This window comes from Phragmites australis, chromosome 20, assembly GCF_958298935.1.
Source record: "Phragmites australis chromosome 20, lpPhrAust1.1, whole genome shotgun sequence".
NCBI lineage: Eukaryota > Viridiplantae > Streptophyta > Magnoliopsida > Poales > Poaceae > Phragmites > Phragmites australis.
This window is the reverse complement of record NC_084940.1, coordinates 2,614,701-2,628,727: the sequence shown is the minus strand read 5'-3', so window position 1 is coordinate 2,628,727 and position 14,027 is coordinate 2,614,701. Positions and strand designations below refer to the sequence as shown.

The following is a 14,027-nucleotide window of genomic DNA, read 5'->3' as shown; positions in this document are numbered from 1 at the left end:
AACCGCTCCTCTCTGTCGCTGGCCACCCACAGCCCCTCTCCTCCGGCGATAAGCCCACGGTGAGACTCCCTGTGAGCTCCACTTTCTGTTGCAAGTTGTCCCATCGCGATCCGTGGCCGTTTGCGAGGTTCCGATGAAGTTCCGGCCACCTTCGTCGCTGTTGGCCGGCCGCCGCCATGTCTGCACCGCCGATCCGAGCTGCATTGAACCCTGGTCGCCCGATCTCAACCCGATGGCCCTAATCACAGACCCCTTTATCCATTCATAATCGGTCCACCGTGGACCCATGGACCGGCCTGGAGGCCATGGTCCATGGGGCCATAAACCTTTTCCACTGGTTTTCCAATTGAAAAATAATTTGGTATTTGATTTATGGCGTCATAAATAAGATTTTCAGTATAAAACTTATTCGGTTTATTCTCGGAAATCAAGTAAAACTTGCAGATAAGCCCCTGAAACTTCAAAAGCTTATAACATTTTGCTCGTACCTCCGATTTGGGCAATTTTCACGCTCAAATCTTTTTATCTAGTTTTAGTACTATATGGTGTACTGTTCTTAGTAGTTTCTATTATTTGTTTTTTCCGGTATGTCAATTAGGAGGTGAGCAGTTCGGGAATCTACAAGATCAAGTTTTCGAAGACTTTGAGCAACCCTCAGCTGAAGGCAAGTGTCCTTGAATATTTTGCCCTTTTTTAGATTCATGTGTAGTTATTTTATTCCTTCTATGCTTGTTTGTCTAAATTGAAATCCTATGTTAAGGTTTACTAGCTTTGTATGATTAATCCTTGTCGCTTTTGTTTAACCATGGGTTAAAATGGGTGGTATATGCTAGTGCGGTCATAGATGGGGAAAATATTAATCTTGACTAATGTCTATGCAACCAGAAATATATATGATAATCTTGTAGCAACATGGTATAGGGATCATAACAGGATGGTTGGTTTGAGATGGTGCTGAATAGCAGGCTTGTGTTGGTTCCTGTGTAGGGTCCTAAGGACCGGTTCTTGAATATATAACCAAGTGAATCCGCACAACTAGGAGGCCTATATGAGTACGGTCTGGCCAACTAATTAGCCACCCCTATAACTCTGTGGGCACTGTTGGATGGCTGAGTGGCACAAGAGGGGGCTTCTGCAGTGATGTAATCGTCTATTAGCAATGAAACCTCAGTGGGTGCCTGAAAGTTGACGGGAGCTTTGTAAAGGTCTTGTAGTGAGACCCCAACTCCACACCCTGGAATTGTGAAGCAACACGGGAATCACGACTCGTGGAGAAAGCTATGCAAACTCTGCAGAGTATGAATCTGGTCGATCAGCCGTGCTCATGGACAAGAGCGGATTTGGACTTCTTCAGGATTAGCTGGAATCAAGGTTTTGGTATAGTTGGTCGGGTAGCCGGGTAATGGAATTACCTGGTGAGTCTTAGTAGTCGGATGGAATCCGATAAGTTATTCCCCCTTGTCATAGTTGTGTCTCCTCACTTAGTAAATAGGATGTCGTTGTTGAAGTCATAGGTCATAGTTGCTTAGTGTAGTTAACCAGTGTCTAACCTTTCCTTGATTAGCCCCATAGCATGTTTTTTCCACACTTGCGGAGTACATTTTTGTACTCACACCCATTGTCGCTTATCTTGCATTCTACTGTTGTTCAAAAGTCGTCAATGAAGCTGCAACCTTTGATGAAAATGACTTCGACCCGGAGTTGTTGTTCTAGGCTGAATTGCCCCCGGTTAACGCCTGTGGAAGATGGAAGCCCTCTGGCACTGAAGATCTTTAGTTCTGTTGTGCTGCTATTTGGAACATGCCATGGCCGTACACCCTCCAGGAAAATAGTATGAGATTGCTAGTTCACACGCAAAAGGCTCGTAACATGTGATTTCAGGCTATCCAAGTCATTAGGTACCTCAACTGAACTATCTATGCGTTGGTAGTTCTAAATTGTTACGAGCCTCCCGTGCGAATCTGCGGGACGTTCTCCATAATAAATATGAAAAGTCATATCGTATCTGCTAAACAAATGTACGTATAATAAAATAACTACTTAGATATATGTACAATATACAACTAATTACACCCCTCGATAAATAATAAATAAATTAACAATACAAATTAAATATTACTATACTTAACCATGCTAAATATTTAAGTAATTAACAATGCTAATTAAATCATCAATATTGAATTCAAATGAAATAATTTATATTTAATATTTAATTAAAATATTAATTAAACTAACATAAAAGTTATATTGACCAAATATTCAATCTCATTATAAATTGACTTCAAAACTATTTTAGAAGCTTGTTTTGCTAGATTATTTTACACTACATTTACTCTTCCAAAAGTCAGAAGCATCAACATGCCGCTCTCAATCCGGGTGATCATCTTCTTTTTACGGTGAATACTACTATGTCTGTAGTTCCTAGAAAAATTCAGTGCTCACATTTGACAATATGCTATTAACTTATTCATATATTTCATTATGCTGAGTGAGCTGAAGAGATAAATAGATTAGTCTATGATGAGTACAAGACACTGAAAACATTGCTCTATTTGACTTTAGAGATGCTTCTTTTCTTTAAATAAGGGCTGAAGTTCTTGTGCGTACCACTATTTTAAAGGATTGAATTAAAATATCAATTAAACAAACGCACACCACTATTAATTAAAAAATTCAATTTGGCAACCTTTTGATGCATTATGATTTTTATCAAATCTTTCTATCCAACCCAAGTATTTTTATTCTTTCTAAAATTTATTTTTTATCCTTTACCTTTTCTTTTTTCTTTCTTTTTCTCTGTTTCCTCTCATTGCACTAACATCTTACTTATATCTATAGAGAACATGCATACACTAGGCCACCACCCTAGGCCGCCCTTAGCACAAAGTGCCACCACTAGACCATCATGCTATTAAACTAATTAAATAATCTAATTACACTAACTAATCAAATTCACGCTTATTACTAATATACAATCTACTTACTCTGACTAATCAAATAATTACTATTATACATATTCATGCTAATTACTATTAGACAAATTCATGATAATTACTATTACACTAACTAAGCAAATAATCAAGTTCACATAATCAAACTAAGCAAATAATTATACGAATGTAATTGAATGGATTAAACAATGTACTTACTCTAATTACTATTATTGATGCAAATATTAATTAAATATATAATTTAAGTATTTACTGTAACTCGTGCTACTTTTCCTCCTCGTCTCGGGCTGATTCTACTCTCCTCACGCTGCTGCTACTCCTCACATCGCGCAACTTCTCCTCTCCACATGCTATGCCATTACTTCTCCTCTCCTCTCCTCCCTTACTCGCGCTGCTCGCCTCCTCTCTGGTCGCGTTGTGGCTCCTTACCAGCCCGCTCGCATTTTATAACGAAACACGGTAACGCGTAGGTTCAAAAAACAGACAAAAGCAAAACGACGCGACCGGACGCACCGAAAGCACCGACACGACGCGACGTAAGCAGGGCCAGCCTGTATTCAGCACCTAAGGTACCGAATACAACACTGTTCACCGTATTCGGCATCAGAGGTGCTGAATACAGGAGTTTTCGGTTCCTCAGGTACCAGAATCGATTTTTGGTGTTTGAGGTGTCGAATACCGGTGCTAGATTTACAAATACGCTAATATATTACCTATTTTAATAAATACAGTGACATCTATCGTCTATTTTTGAATTTTTGACCATACACCGAAGGCATGTTTCAAAATGGAGAGCCACCGCTCACGTACGACTGGTGTGAGCTGATTAAGTCACACAAGCCGGCACGTGTTAAACGGGGTGTTTCCATTGGTTTGAGCAGTCAGCTCATCTTGGACGAGATGATCTGTCATAATTCATAGGATCATCTATCACATGGTTTTGGCAAGATGATATCACTCCTCGTTTCCGGTCAAAACAAACTTGGAGTAATCACAATCATCTTAAACTAGATGTGACTGAAACTGAGAAAACAAATGGATAAGTGTGTTAGTTAATATTTGTGATGAGTTATTGATAATGTTTGAATTGGGTTAAACTTTATTAATATGTGTTTGTTGATATTTGTTCTTGTTTATGACTAACTTGAGTTGAAGGATAATAGAATTAGAACGATTTTCTCTGAGTACAGGTGATTTATTCTCACCGGATTATTCGGTGTCCGGGAAATTAGCTTCATCGGATGATCTAGTGTGGTGTTGATTGCTGACGCTAGAGGTTTTTAGTTTAACGGCAAAATTTGAAATGAGCACCAGATAGTCTGGGGTTGACTACTTGTGTGCACCAGACTATTTTCAGCAGAGAAGGATGCAAATTGGATTCTGGTGAGTGATATTCACCGGACAGTTCGGTGATGAGCTATGTGAGCACCAGAGAGTACACCGGAGCTTTTCTTGCAGAGAGAGTAAAATTGTAATTCCTAGTGTAGTGGTACTCACTGGAAGGTTCGGTGTGTGCAGAGTTGAACACCGGACTAATCATGGACCATTTCTTGCAGAGGGATCGAAACAATGTGTTTTGGTAAAGATGAAGGCACCGGATGTTCCAGTGACTAGACAGTGAACACCGGAACAATGCACCAGACTTTTTCTTGCATATGCAAGATTTTTTAGTGCACAAAGTAGTTGGACTAGCCGAATAGTCCAGTGTTTAGAGGCAGAACACAATGGAACATCCGATGTTCTCAAGTTCTGTGGAATGTGGTTTGAACTGAGGATTTTTGTTTTGAGCTAACGTAGATGTAGTTTGGAGTGAGAGAAACATTTTTGCTTGTTTCATGGTGTATAGAAAATGGAAGCAACTTGACGGTCGACGACGAGATGATCAGGGCCAAGCGGGAGACTTGCTGTCGGACGATCAAGGAGGTCGGGCAACGTCAATGGTGATCCTAGTGGTACACGTGGAGATGAAGCAAAACATGAATGGAGAAGTATGAAGACGACATGTTGACAAAGTTAAGCGAAGGGGATGCCGGTGCAAGTGACAAGACGACTCAAGGGATCGGGAGCGGGAGAGACTTGCCGGCGATCAAGATTGCATGACGAAGTACATGCATCGATATCATAGCGCTTGCTTGAGGAAAAGCAAGTGGTACCTAGTCACGCTTTGAGAAGCGTGCTGGGGTTTCGCGGTTTGACCACAAAATCGCGAGAGGACTAGAGGGTTATGTGGTATCATTGCGAATTTTGCATCAAGGTGAAGCTAAGTCGAGAAGAAGTCGTGAACGTTCGATGGAAGGAGCAAAATCTGGACCAAAATGTTCCGATGGTAGGTAAGAGTATACTATCGGTAAAGGGTATTTTGGTAAAAAAAAAACTTAAGGAACAAAGAAGCTCCAAGGGCTAAAATAGAGAGGTAGAGCCGTGTGAGTTTTGAGCTAGCCATTTGAGAGTCTTGTGATAGGTTTTAGAGGAAATAAGATAATAGACTTAGTCTTTGTAATATGTTAGAGTTTTTGTGAGAAAAATAACTTTGTCATTTACCAAAAATAAGGTTGATCTCTATGCTTAATGAAGATTGTTTTCTTGCATAAGCTTATATTCATCTACTTCTAGTCTCCTTTTGGTTTTCTTATTTTCAGTGTAAGTTTTTCGATTTTCTTATTGATTTTTGTTGTTATCTTTGAGCTGCAATTTTTCGACTTTAGAAAGTTATTCTTCTTGATGTTAGAGTATAAATGTTCATATTCTTATGTGTTTGAGAATGTTTTGAATCCCCTTGCCTTTAGACCATTAACTTGGAGATTTGCATCTTTCGGTGACTGATTTGTTTTGTTCTTCGTTCAAATTTCAAGCTTTTATTCATAAAGATATATGGAATGGTCTTAAATAGAGTCTATGGCTCATATTCTATCTGTGAAGTCATGTTACCTTAAACTTTCTCTCTCGTTTTATCTCTTTAAAGTTTACTAGTTACATACCCGTACGTTGTAACGGGAGAAAAAAAATTTACGAAATAAAATAGTCAACGGGTGAAACACATGCATTGCAATAAAACAACAATCAAATTGACAATGAGCATGGTGAAGGTCTCCATCTCGCGCTGCCATACAAATAGCAAAAGGATATATTCAATCATCTGTAAAAAGTAGTAGCAAAATCAGGAAAGTTAGCTTAGTAGCAATGCAAAAGTGCATATTTAGCGAAATAGATCGTTATAGTCTACTCCAATTTCTACTGTCTGGTATTGATAGTCTAACGAGCAACCATAAGTGTTTTATAAAATTAACAGTTGTTAAATTCGCAACATATGCATAACTACGCAGCTTCAAGTCACATGATACTGCAAGGGGACGAGGATATTCACCAACAAACCAAAATAGCAACAAATACCTGAATGACAAACCCAACATCTAACAGGAGACTAAAATCCACAATCAAGATCACAGTTAAGGTGATTTTCTTAATGCGTAGTCAAATTTAGTGTACAGAGAACATTAAGAAACTCCATGTCGAATTAGCATTGCTTGTTCTCTTACCTGTCCTTGCACAACCAGATGATGAAGCCAATTTCGTCTGAACTACCTGAGCGCGCTCATCAGGGTTACTTTTTAGAGATGGACGTTCAGCAGATGGCTATCTGTGCTTTTTGCAGTACAAGAGTAGCCGAATGCATGGATTCTCATCCTCATCAAGTAACATGAGGTGGATTTTGTCATCATCTTCAAGCTAAAAATAATAAAACAGAAGCACAAAATGAAAATACATGTTAATTGGAGGCATAAAAATTGGTTCCCAGGAAGGAAATACGGCACAACATAAAGATTCGTAGTGTACCTCAACGCAAAGATTAGCAGCACGTGCACAAAGAGGGTGATACGCAACACACAGGTAGGATGAGAACACTGTTGCAAGAAAAAGAGTCATAATATGTTTTGATACATAGAGGTGAACTTGCATAGATTAAGGTAGCGTTTGGTTTGGATAATTGTAACGTGACTTGTTTGGTTATGGATGCAAAAACGATAATGACATCTAAAATAAGAAAGAAGAATTGGAACCTGCAAGAGTTTAGTGGAACTGTGGGTGGTCGGATTGGTGTAACATGAAATCCAGAGTTTAGAAGATGCCTACAGTTTCAAAAAAGGAAAATATGAGAAATAGGAAGCAGCGACACCATCAATAAAGGAAACCGAGAAAAAACTGGTAGGAAGAAGGAACCTGCCAGCCTTGAGTGCTACTTTTTCGCTTCCAACTACAATGGAAATGATGGGGCTAGTTATGTCGAGTTTGGTCAAAGAAGCAAAATACTGCACATACCCCTAGATCACTGATCTCCGCCATTTCTCCTTCCGCGAGACAAAGAGGGCAACTGAAATCAGTAGTTCAAATTTCGAAAACCCCAATGTTATCATTTCTCAATAATCTAATGCAGCACCCTCCCGCTGTATATTTCTAGGATAGCAGAGTACTGTTTTTTCTATTTAAATTCTCATTCTCACATAGTACACACTAATGTGAAAGTAATAAAACAAGATGCTAGAATGTGACAGAAAATATTGGATGCCCAGTTCAATATATTGAAAGACACAGTGACGAAGGCATGCGGTATTCATTTTTAGAAGAACTGTGACACATGTGATAAGTCATGAAAATTACCATGCACAGAAGCAACTACTGGCACTGGCAAAGCAGTTGAAAATATGAATGAGCGACCCCGCGATTGAATTAGCCTCTTTCCTCTAGTGCTACTCAACAGATTGTAAACTATTAGTTATAAATCTAGAAATAAAGTGTTGACTATTGGCATTCTTGTGTTCAGTGGAATGAGTTATCTCATTTTCTCCAGCCTTAGTTGCTCAGCGAACCTGTTCCTCTCAAGCACCCAAATATTCAAACAGACATGATTGAATAGATTCAATAAATATCAGTTGGTTCCATTGAGATTGACTTCACAAAAGGTACTGTATAAAATGAGTTTGTAAGAGGCTTACATATTGATCGAATTTAACACGTCCAACTGCGCGTACATCGCTATGGAGAACAAGGTCGATCGGCTCAGTTCTTTCTTTGATGGGTGGCTTCAACAAGCACTGAAACGGAGAAACAAAGTCAAAACAATTATCATTTAATTGAAACAAAAGTGAAAACAAATTTCCCTTCGTAATCCCAAAGAAAATTAGGTAAGAGAAACTCTGCAATCATTTCAATAAAATTCCAGTAATGTGTCAATTTTGACTCTTGCCATGAGAAGAATTAGAACATTGATAGGTGGCAATTTCCTAATCTGCTATCCTCACATCATCACATGGCATATGCGATATTCATAGGTAACTTTTGAAGAAAATGGTAACACAAGTCACCACGGGAAAAAATTAGGATAGATTAGGTTGGACAAACCTCAGGCTCATCAGTAGTCCATGGTAGTCCTTGCGCAATATGTATCCTCTTGTTCTCTTCCTCCATAAGCATTTTCTGCACCTTTTGGACAAACTGTTGTTCCTTGGCCCTTCCTCTTTGCTGTCATGGATGACATTGTGATCGAATTTCACATATTGGCTCATTTATTTAAAATGAAAGCATCTCAAATTTGGCATAAGTGAATCAAAATTCTGCCCCTTGGGGTTGTATGTCATGGCGTTCTGGAAGTCAGACGCACATTCCCAGCGAATTCTCGTGGTGACTTGTAGTGCCCGGCGGCTAGCTTGGACTTGATAGTGTCGAGGTCTATGGGCTTGGTGATGATGGTGTGGTAGTCGTGCAGACCGAGACCGATAGTGTCAACCGGCTTGTTGAACACCCAGCTGTGCTTGGGCTTCATCAGCCTGCTGGGCAGCACGGCGCAGTTCTTAAACATGGGCGCGTAGAGCTTGTGCCGCCGTCGAGACGGGCGGGTGCGCTGCTGCCCCTTTCTTGGATTTGTGCTTGGATGCGGGCGGGTGCGGCGGGAGCGGGGTGGAGGGGTCGGTGGCGGAGAGCGCGTAGGAAGGGGCGGGGGCCTGGAGCGAGTTGAGGCGCTTGGAGGTGGCGCGCACCTGAGCGAGCTCGGGGGAGAGGCGGCGGTGGAGCTCCCGCCGGGACGTGGGCATCGAGGGCAGCGAGAAGGTAACGATGGGAAGGAGCGGGTCATTGTGCTCGTCGAAGGAGGGGACGCTGGGTGCCTTGGAGCTGGTGTTGGGGTAGCTCAGCGGTGGCCACCAGCCGCACCTCCGTCTCCGCAGCGGCGCCCCCGACCCTCTCCCTCGCGAACTCCATCAGCGGCCGCAGCGACTCCCCCGCGCACGCCACCTCGGCGGCGAAGGATGAGAGCCCCGAGGAGACACGCATCACAGGCCCCGCGGCGAAGATGTGGGTCCGGGTGCCGGTGCTGCCACCATCTATGATGACGGAGAAGCGCGTGACAGAGGTTGGGGGGACGACGATAGAGGGGTCGTGACGGGTGGACGAGCGGGCGGGCGAAGATCTGAGCGGAGGCAGGAAAACCTGACGATACATGGATTACTCATTTTTTAAGAGATACTTCTATTTGTTCTTTTTTTTAAACGTTAGGTGAATAAAGGATAGATCTTTATTTCATAAGAAATTTGTAAAACGTCTATTCAGTTTTTTAATCGTCTATCTCGGTACTGTATAAACTGTTGTTGCCGATTTTAGGCGCTTGGCATACTAATAAATCCTATACGCAATTCAGAATCGGCTATGAATATGAACCGTCGACAGGTTAATCACTAGAGGCTGGCCAAACCAACGTACATGCGCCTTATCCCGGATGTCACGATGAAACCATGATTCATATCTTTGCGCGGTGCCGATATTCCGAACGAATGAGGGTGGCCACCGCCACTTCATTTCAGTATAGCAATGGTGGGTAGCGATTGGAAACAGGAGCACCACGGAAAGCCCTCGGATCCCACGTAATCCTAATCTGCTGGAAGGAGCAAAATGCGAGAATTTCCAGCGTAATTAAGGGAATGGCGGTGGCCACCCTCGTCGCCAAGATCAAGGAGGGAAGAGCCTGGTGCATCGCAGGGGCGAAGAGTTTTTCTTCCTTTCCCCGAGTTTGTATCTTTTTTCACTTAATGCAATTATCTTATCCTGGGCCATGCCCTGTTTGTACTCATTTATTCCTTCTTTATCGATATAAGACCGGCAGATGTCCTGCCGGTTTTCAAAAAAGAAAATTCCTATGCGCCATTTTCACGATCAGTAGATTAACCAATCTTGTTTCTGTTGAGGTCCCGTTATGCACTTACGGATAACGCGAGTTAACGAAAGGTTTCTAAAGCCTTTTTTCCCAGATAAAGGACGATAGATTATGCAATGATATTTGGTTGGGTAATACTTTCTGAGTGAATAGTATTCGTCACTGTATAATGCAATTAGAAGAAAATAAACTATAATAGCGAAAGTCATGAGATCCATACTATTAAACCTCTCGTTCCGTAGACTAATTATTGGGGATAAACAAATTGCTTAGGATTATCGAGGATGTGTTCCTGACAATATGCTAGAAATAACTGGGTTATCTTTATAGATCAAAGATGGAACATGAAGTGAGATACACATAATGTATCACTTTAAAAAAAACCGTTAACACTGTCAGCTTCAAAACCTCATTCATTGCTGTTTTTAAGCCAGCAGCGAACAACGGACAATGATAGTCTCTGACTATCACTGTCGGTCCGGGAATCGGCAGTAAAGAGGTTATCACTGCCAGCTGAAGCCTTCAGCTGGCAGTGATTGCTGGACTCTAATTCAACATGTTTGTGGTCGAAAAAAGCAATTTTTTTTTTACGACTAGAGACATCCGATCGACTACTGCTCACCCGCCCTCGACGAGAAGCTCGAGTACCGATCATTGCTCACTCGCTATTTTTTCACATGAGTTCTAGGACTCGAACTCACGACCTCGATTAGAAGCTCCACGCGTGTGACCTCTCTAACCATCTTACCCCTCATTTGTTCTTGAGTACAATAACAAAATCAATCATTTTTACCTCTTATGATCGAATGTTTGAACGGCTATTTGCACATCTAAATGATCCTAAATGAAAAAGATATCAACTACAAAGTTGTACATCTCGTCGAATTCTACAATGTTAATATAAAATTTATCTCCATCTGACTCCGTATGAAAAAGTTTCTGTCCAATCCATGCAATGTTCAGTGAAATAACTATAACTTTTACATACAAAGTTCGATTTGATGTTCGACCTCTAGTTTCAAATCTAACGAGGAGATGCACCAAAAAAATACATGTCTTTAAAGTTGTACCTTTCTTGACCCAAAAAAGGTTCGAAAGACCCTTGATATGACCTCTAAAGTTTTTTATCGAAATTTGACCTTCTTTGATTTGCCTGAAATTTTTTTAGACATAGTGCTATGTCTAAAAGTTAGTGCTGCGCAGATGTTTCATCAATCCGAGTTACCAAATTCATGATAAAAATCTTTAAATTTGCAGTTTTCAACATTGTGGTCATATGTGTGTCTTTCTCAATGATTCCTGTTGTGGTTTGCACTAGATCCAAGACAAAAGTTTATGGTCAGGTATGTGACTCCCTCTTTACTAGTTTTAGATATTTATTTGTGTATCTATATAGTTTTAATTAAAAATAATAATCAACTATAAAGTTGTAGATCTTGTCTTTTCGCGGATTCGAAACATGCCGAGTGTGTTCGAATTGTTGTATTGCATAACTGTACATATATAGCGGACGTACCAGTATACTGTCGTATACGAAAGGAACAAGAGATAAAATGTAAATGAAACACGTAACTTTATTCATTCATTATTGAAATCATAAAGTACAGTTTCATTTATTACAATTTGTTCACACACATACGCACACGCTATCTAACTGAGTCTTCCGGCGATCGTATCTTCTTGGTTCTCGTGGCCTCGCAAGACAGCCGGTTAATTACATTCGGTGTTCCAGACAACCTCCGATTAAGCTGCTTCACTGGTCGTCATCAGGTCGTCTCCGAGTCTATAAGGCTGTAGTCACACGTATCAAAACAGTTCAAAGTAAGCGTTAGAAAATAACATAAAAGTCGGAGAAAGGACAAACAGTCTAGCATGAACTTTATGGATTGTTTATATATCCCGGGTCATCGTCGGCTGAATAGCCTCAAAATCTGTAGTCCCTCATCATCGGCCTCGGCCTCAGGTAATATAAGAAGGAGATGGAGAGAGAATTTAGTTACACAATAGTTCACCAGCTACAACCTAGCGGGAGCCTAGTGTGCTGCAGTGTTTCTAAACTCCTATCTACAACCTATATACTATCCCACAGGCAACTCAGCCACGAAGGCAAAAGAGCCACAAAGGTATCAGGTAAAAGGCCACGAAAGCACAAGAACCACAAAGGCAGAGGGTGAACACAGCCTGTATCAGCAAAACAATCAATAAGGCAGGATCAGCCACAGGGCAAAATCAAGCCACCAATCATCACAGAGGCAATGGAGGGCACGTAGCAACAAGACATAGTAGCCATCATAGCCTCAACCATCCTGCAATGAAACTGGCGACAATAGAGAAGCAGGGCCGACAATAAGGGCAGCCACAACAGAGACACGAGGCCATCTCACCAGCTTCATCAACCAGTAGAGAGAAGCAACAAGCAATAGAAAGACATGAGCGGCCAACACACTAAGCTATCACTGATAACAGAAAAGATAGCCACATGGGTGTATCAAGCCATGACCAACATCAGAGAGGCAACACTAGCCACGCCTTCTCAAGCTCACAGCACAATCAGTAAAGGGGTCGACACCATAGGCACCCTTAGTCGACAGTATTCTCTGAGGTAACAAGTATTACTGAGGCAACAAGAGGGCTCAACACCAGGTGAGCCACAAGGGCCGTAGGCAACAGAAGAGCCCCAAAATAACATAACCCTCACTTAGCAACAAGCACCAACAGCCAAGTCATCGCCCAGTGTACAGCAATACAGGGGCAGCATACCGGCCTCATCCCCACATACCCGACACCATATCAATATATCAAACGAGCGGCAACAGGCACGGGGCTCCTCACATAATCACAACCAAATCAAATATGGCCACCAGCCTCCCTGTTACTTGATCAATCCACAGCGAAAGGCAAATACTAGCAGCTAACCGCAAGCCATATGTATTAGAGGGCAATCGAGCCAACAACAAACACATAAGTGCAAATGATAGCTACAAATATACATCAGAGCAATGAGCAGCAGGGAGCTACATCTTGATCACTCTCGAATTGGCTAACAATGGGCGACAATAGGCAACAGGATCGACTTATCAGCAGAAGGGTACATAGCAGAGGCCGGCAACAACACACACTAACCATCAACAGGGCAAGGGTGGAAATAGCACATGCGTACACTTGCGGAAGCAGAAGAAAATTGTGAAACACCACGGCAGCAGACACTCACAGCATGGCGGCGCTCAGACACCCAACCGGATCCGACGGCACTCTGACTCCCAGCCAGCGGCGCATCAACATGGCGGTATTCAACTTTCCCAACCGGCAGCACTTAGATTACCCAGTCATGCCGCCCAAAACATGGTCAGACACAAACGATAGCACGCCGGCGGCACAACCCACCCAACTGTTCGGCGGCACGGCTCACCCGACCGACAGCGAGGAACTCAACGACGTCCAACCAGAGACACACACATATCCACCCAGGCATGAACTCGGTGGCCAAGATATCTCACGGCCATGGCAGGAAGGCCGACCAGTGCGAACACAAAGGTACTTGTCCAGCATCTCCACGGTCATGGCACGAGGCCGGCCGGCGCATACCACAGAATAAAGAACAGCCGAACCAAATCACAGCACCTCTATATCCACGGTCGCAGTTACGAAGCACCGGCCGGGACCACACCTACACGGGCACGGGCACAAAGCACCGGCCAGCACCACAGAGAGCAAAAGAACAGTCGACGACCAAATCGAACCACAACACCTGCTCATCACCTCAATGGCGGTGAGCTCAGAGAGACACGCGCGCCGGCACACCTGCTCATCTCTCGGTCACAGCCACGAAACACCGGCCAGAGGCACACCTGTTTGCACGGACGCGGCGCGAAGCT

At 42.4% G+C, this 14,027-nt stretch overlaps 1 long non-coding RNA gene across 1 annotated transcript; it reads right to left on the bottom strand.

Moving 5' to 3' along the window:
• Positions 1-5,969: 5,969 nt before the first annotated feature.
• On the bottom strand, positions 5,970-9,365 carry LOC133901986 (uncharacterized). The gene is made up of 9 exons (XR_009906816.1): positions 8,984-9,365; positions 8,349-8,468; positions 7,943-8,041; positions 7,608-7,816; positions 7,170-7,320; positions 7,010-7,078; positions 6,786-6,853; positions 6,488-6,677; positions 5,970-6,087 (listed from the first exon to the last, which is right to left on the bottom strand). It is a non-coding gene; the product is annotated as an uncharacterized LOC133901986 (long non-coding RNA).
• Between the last annotated feature and the right edge of the window lie 4,662 nt (positions 9,366-14,027).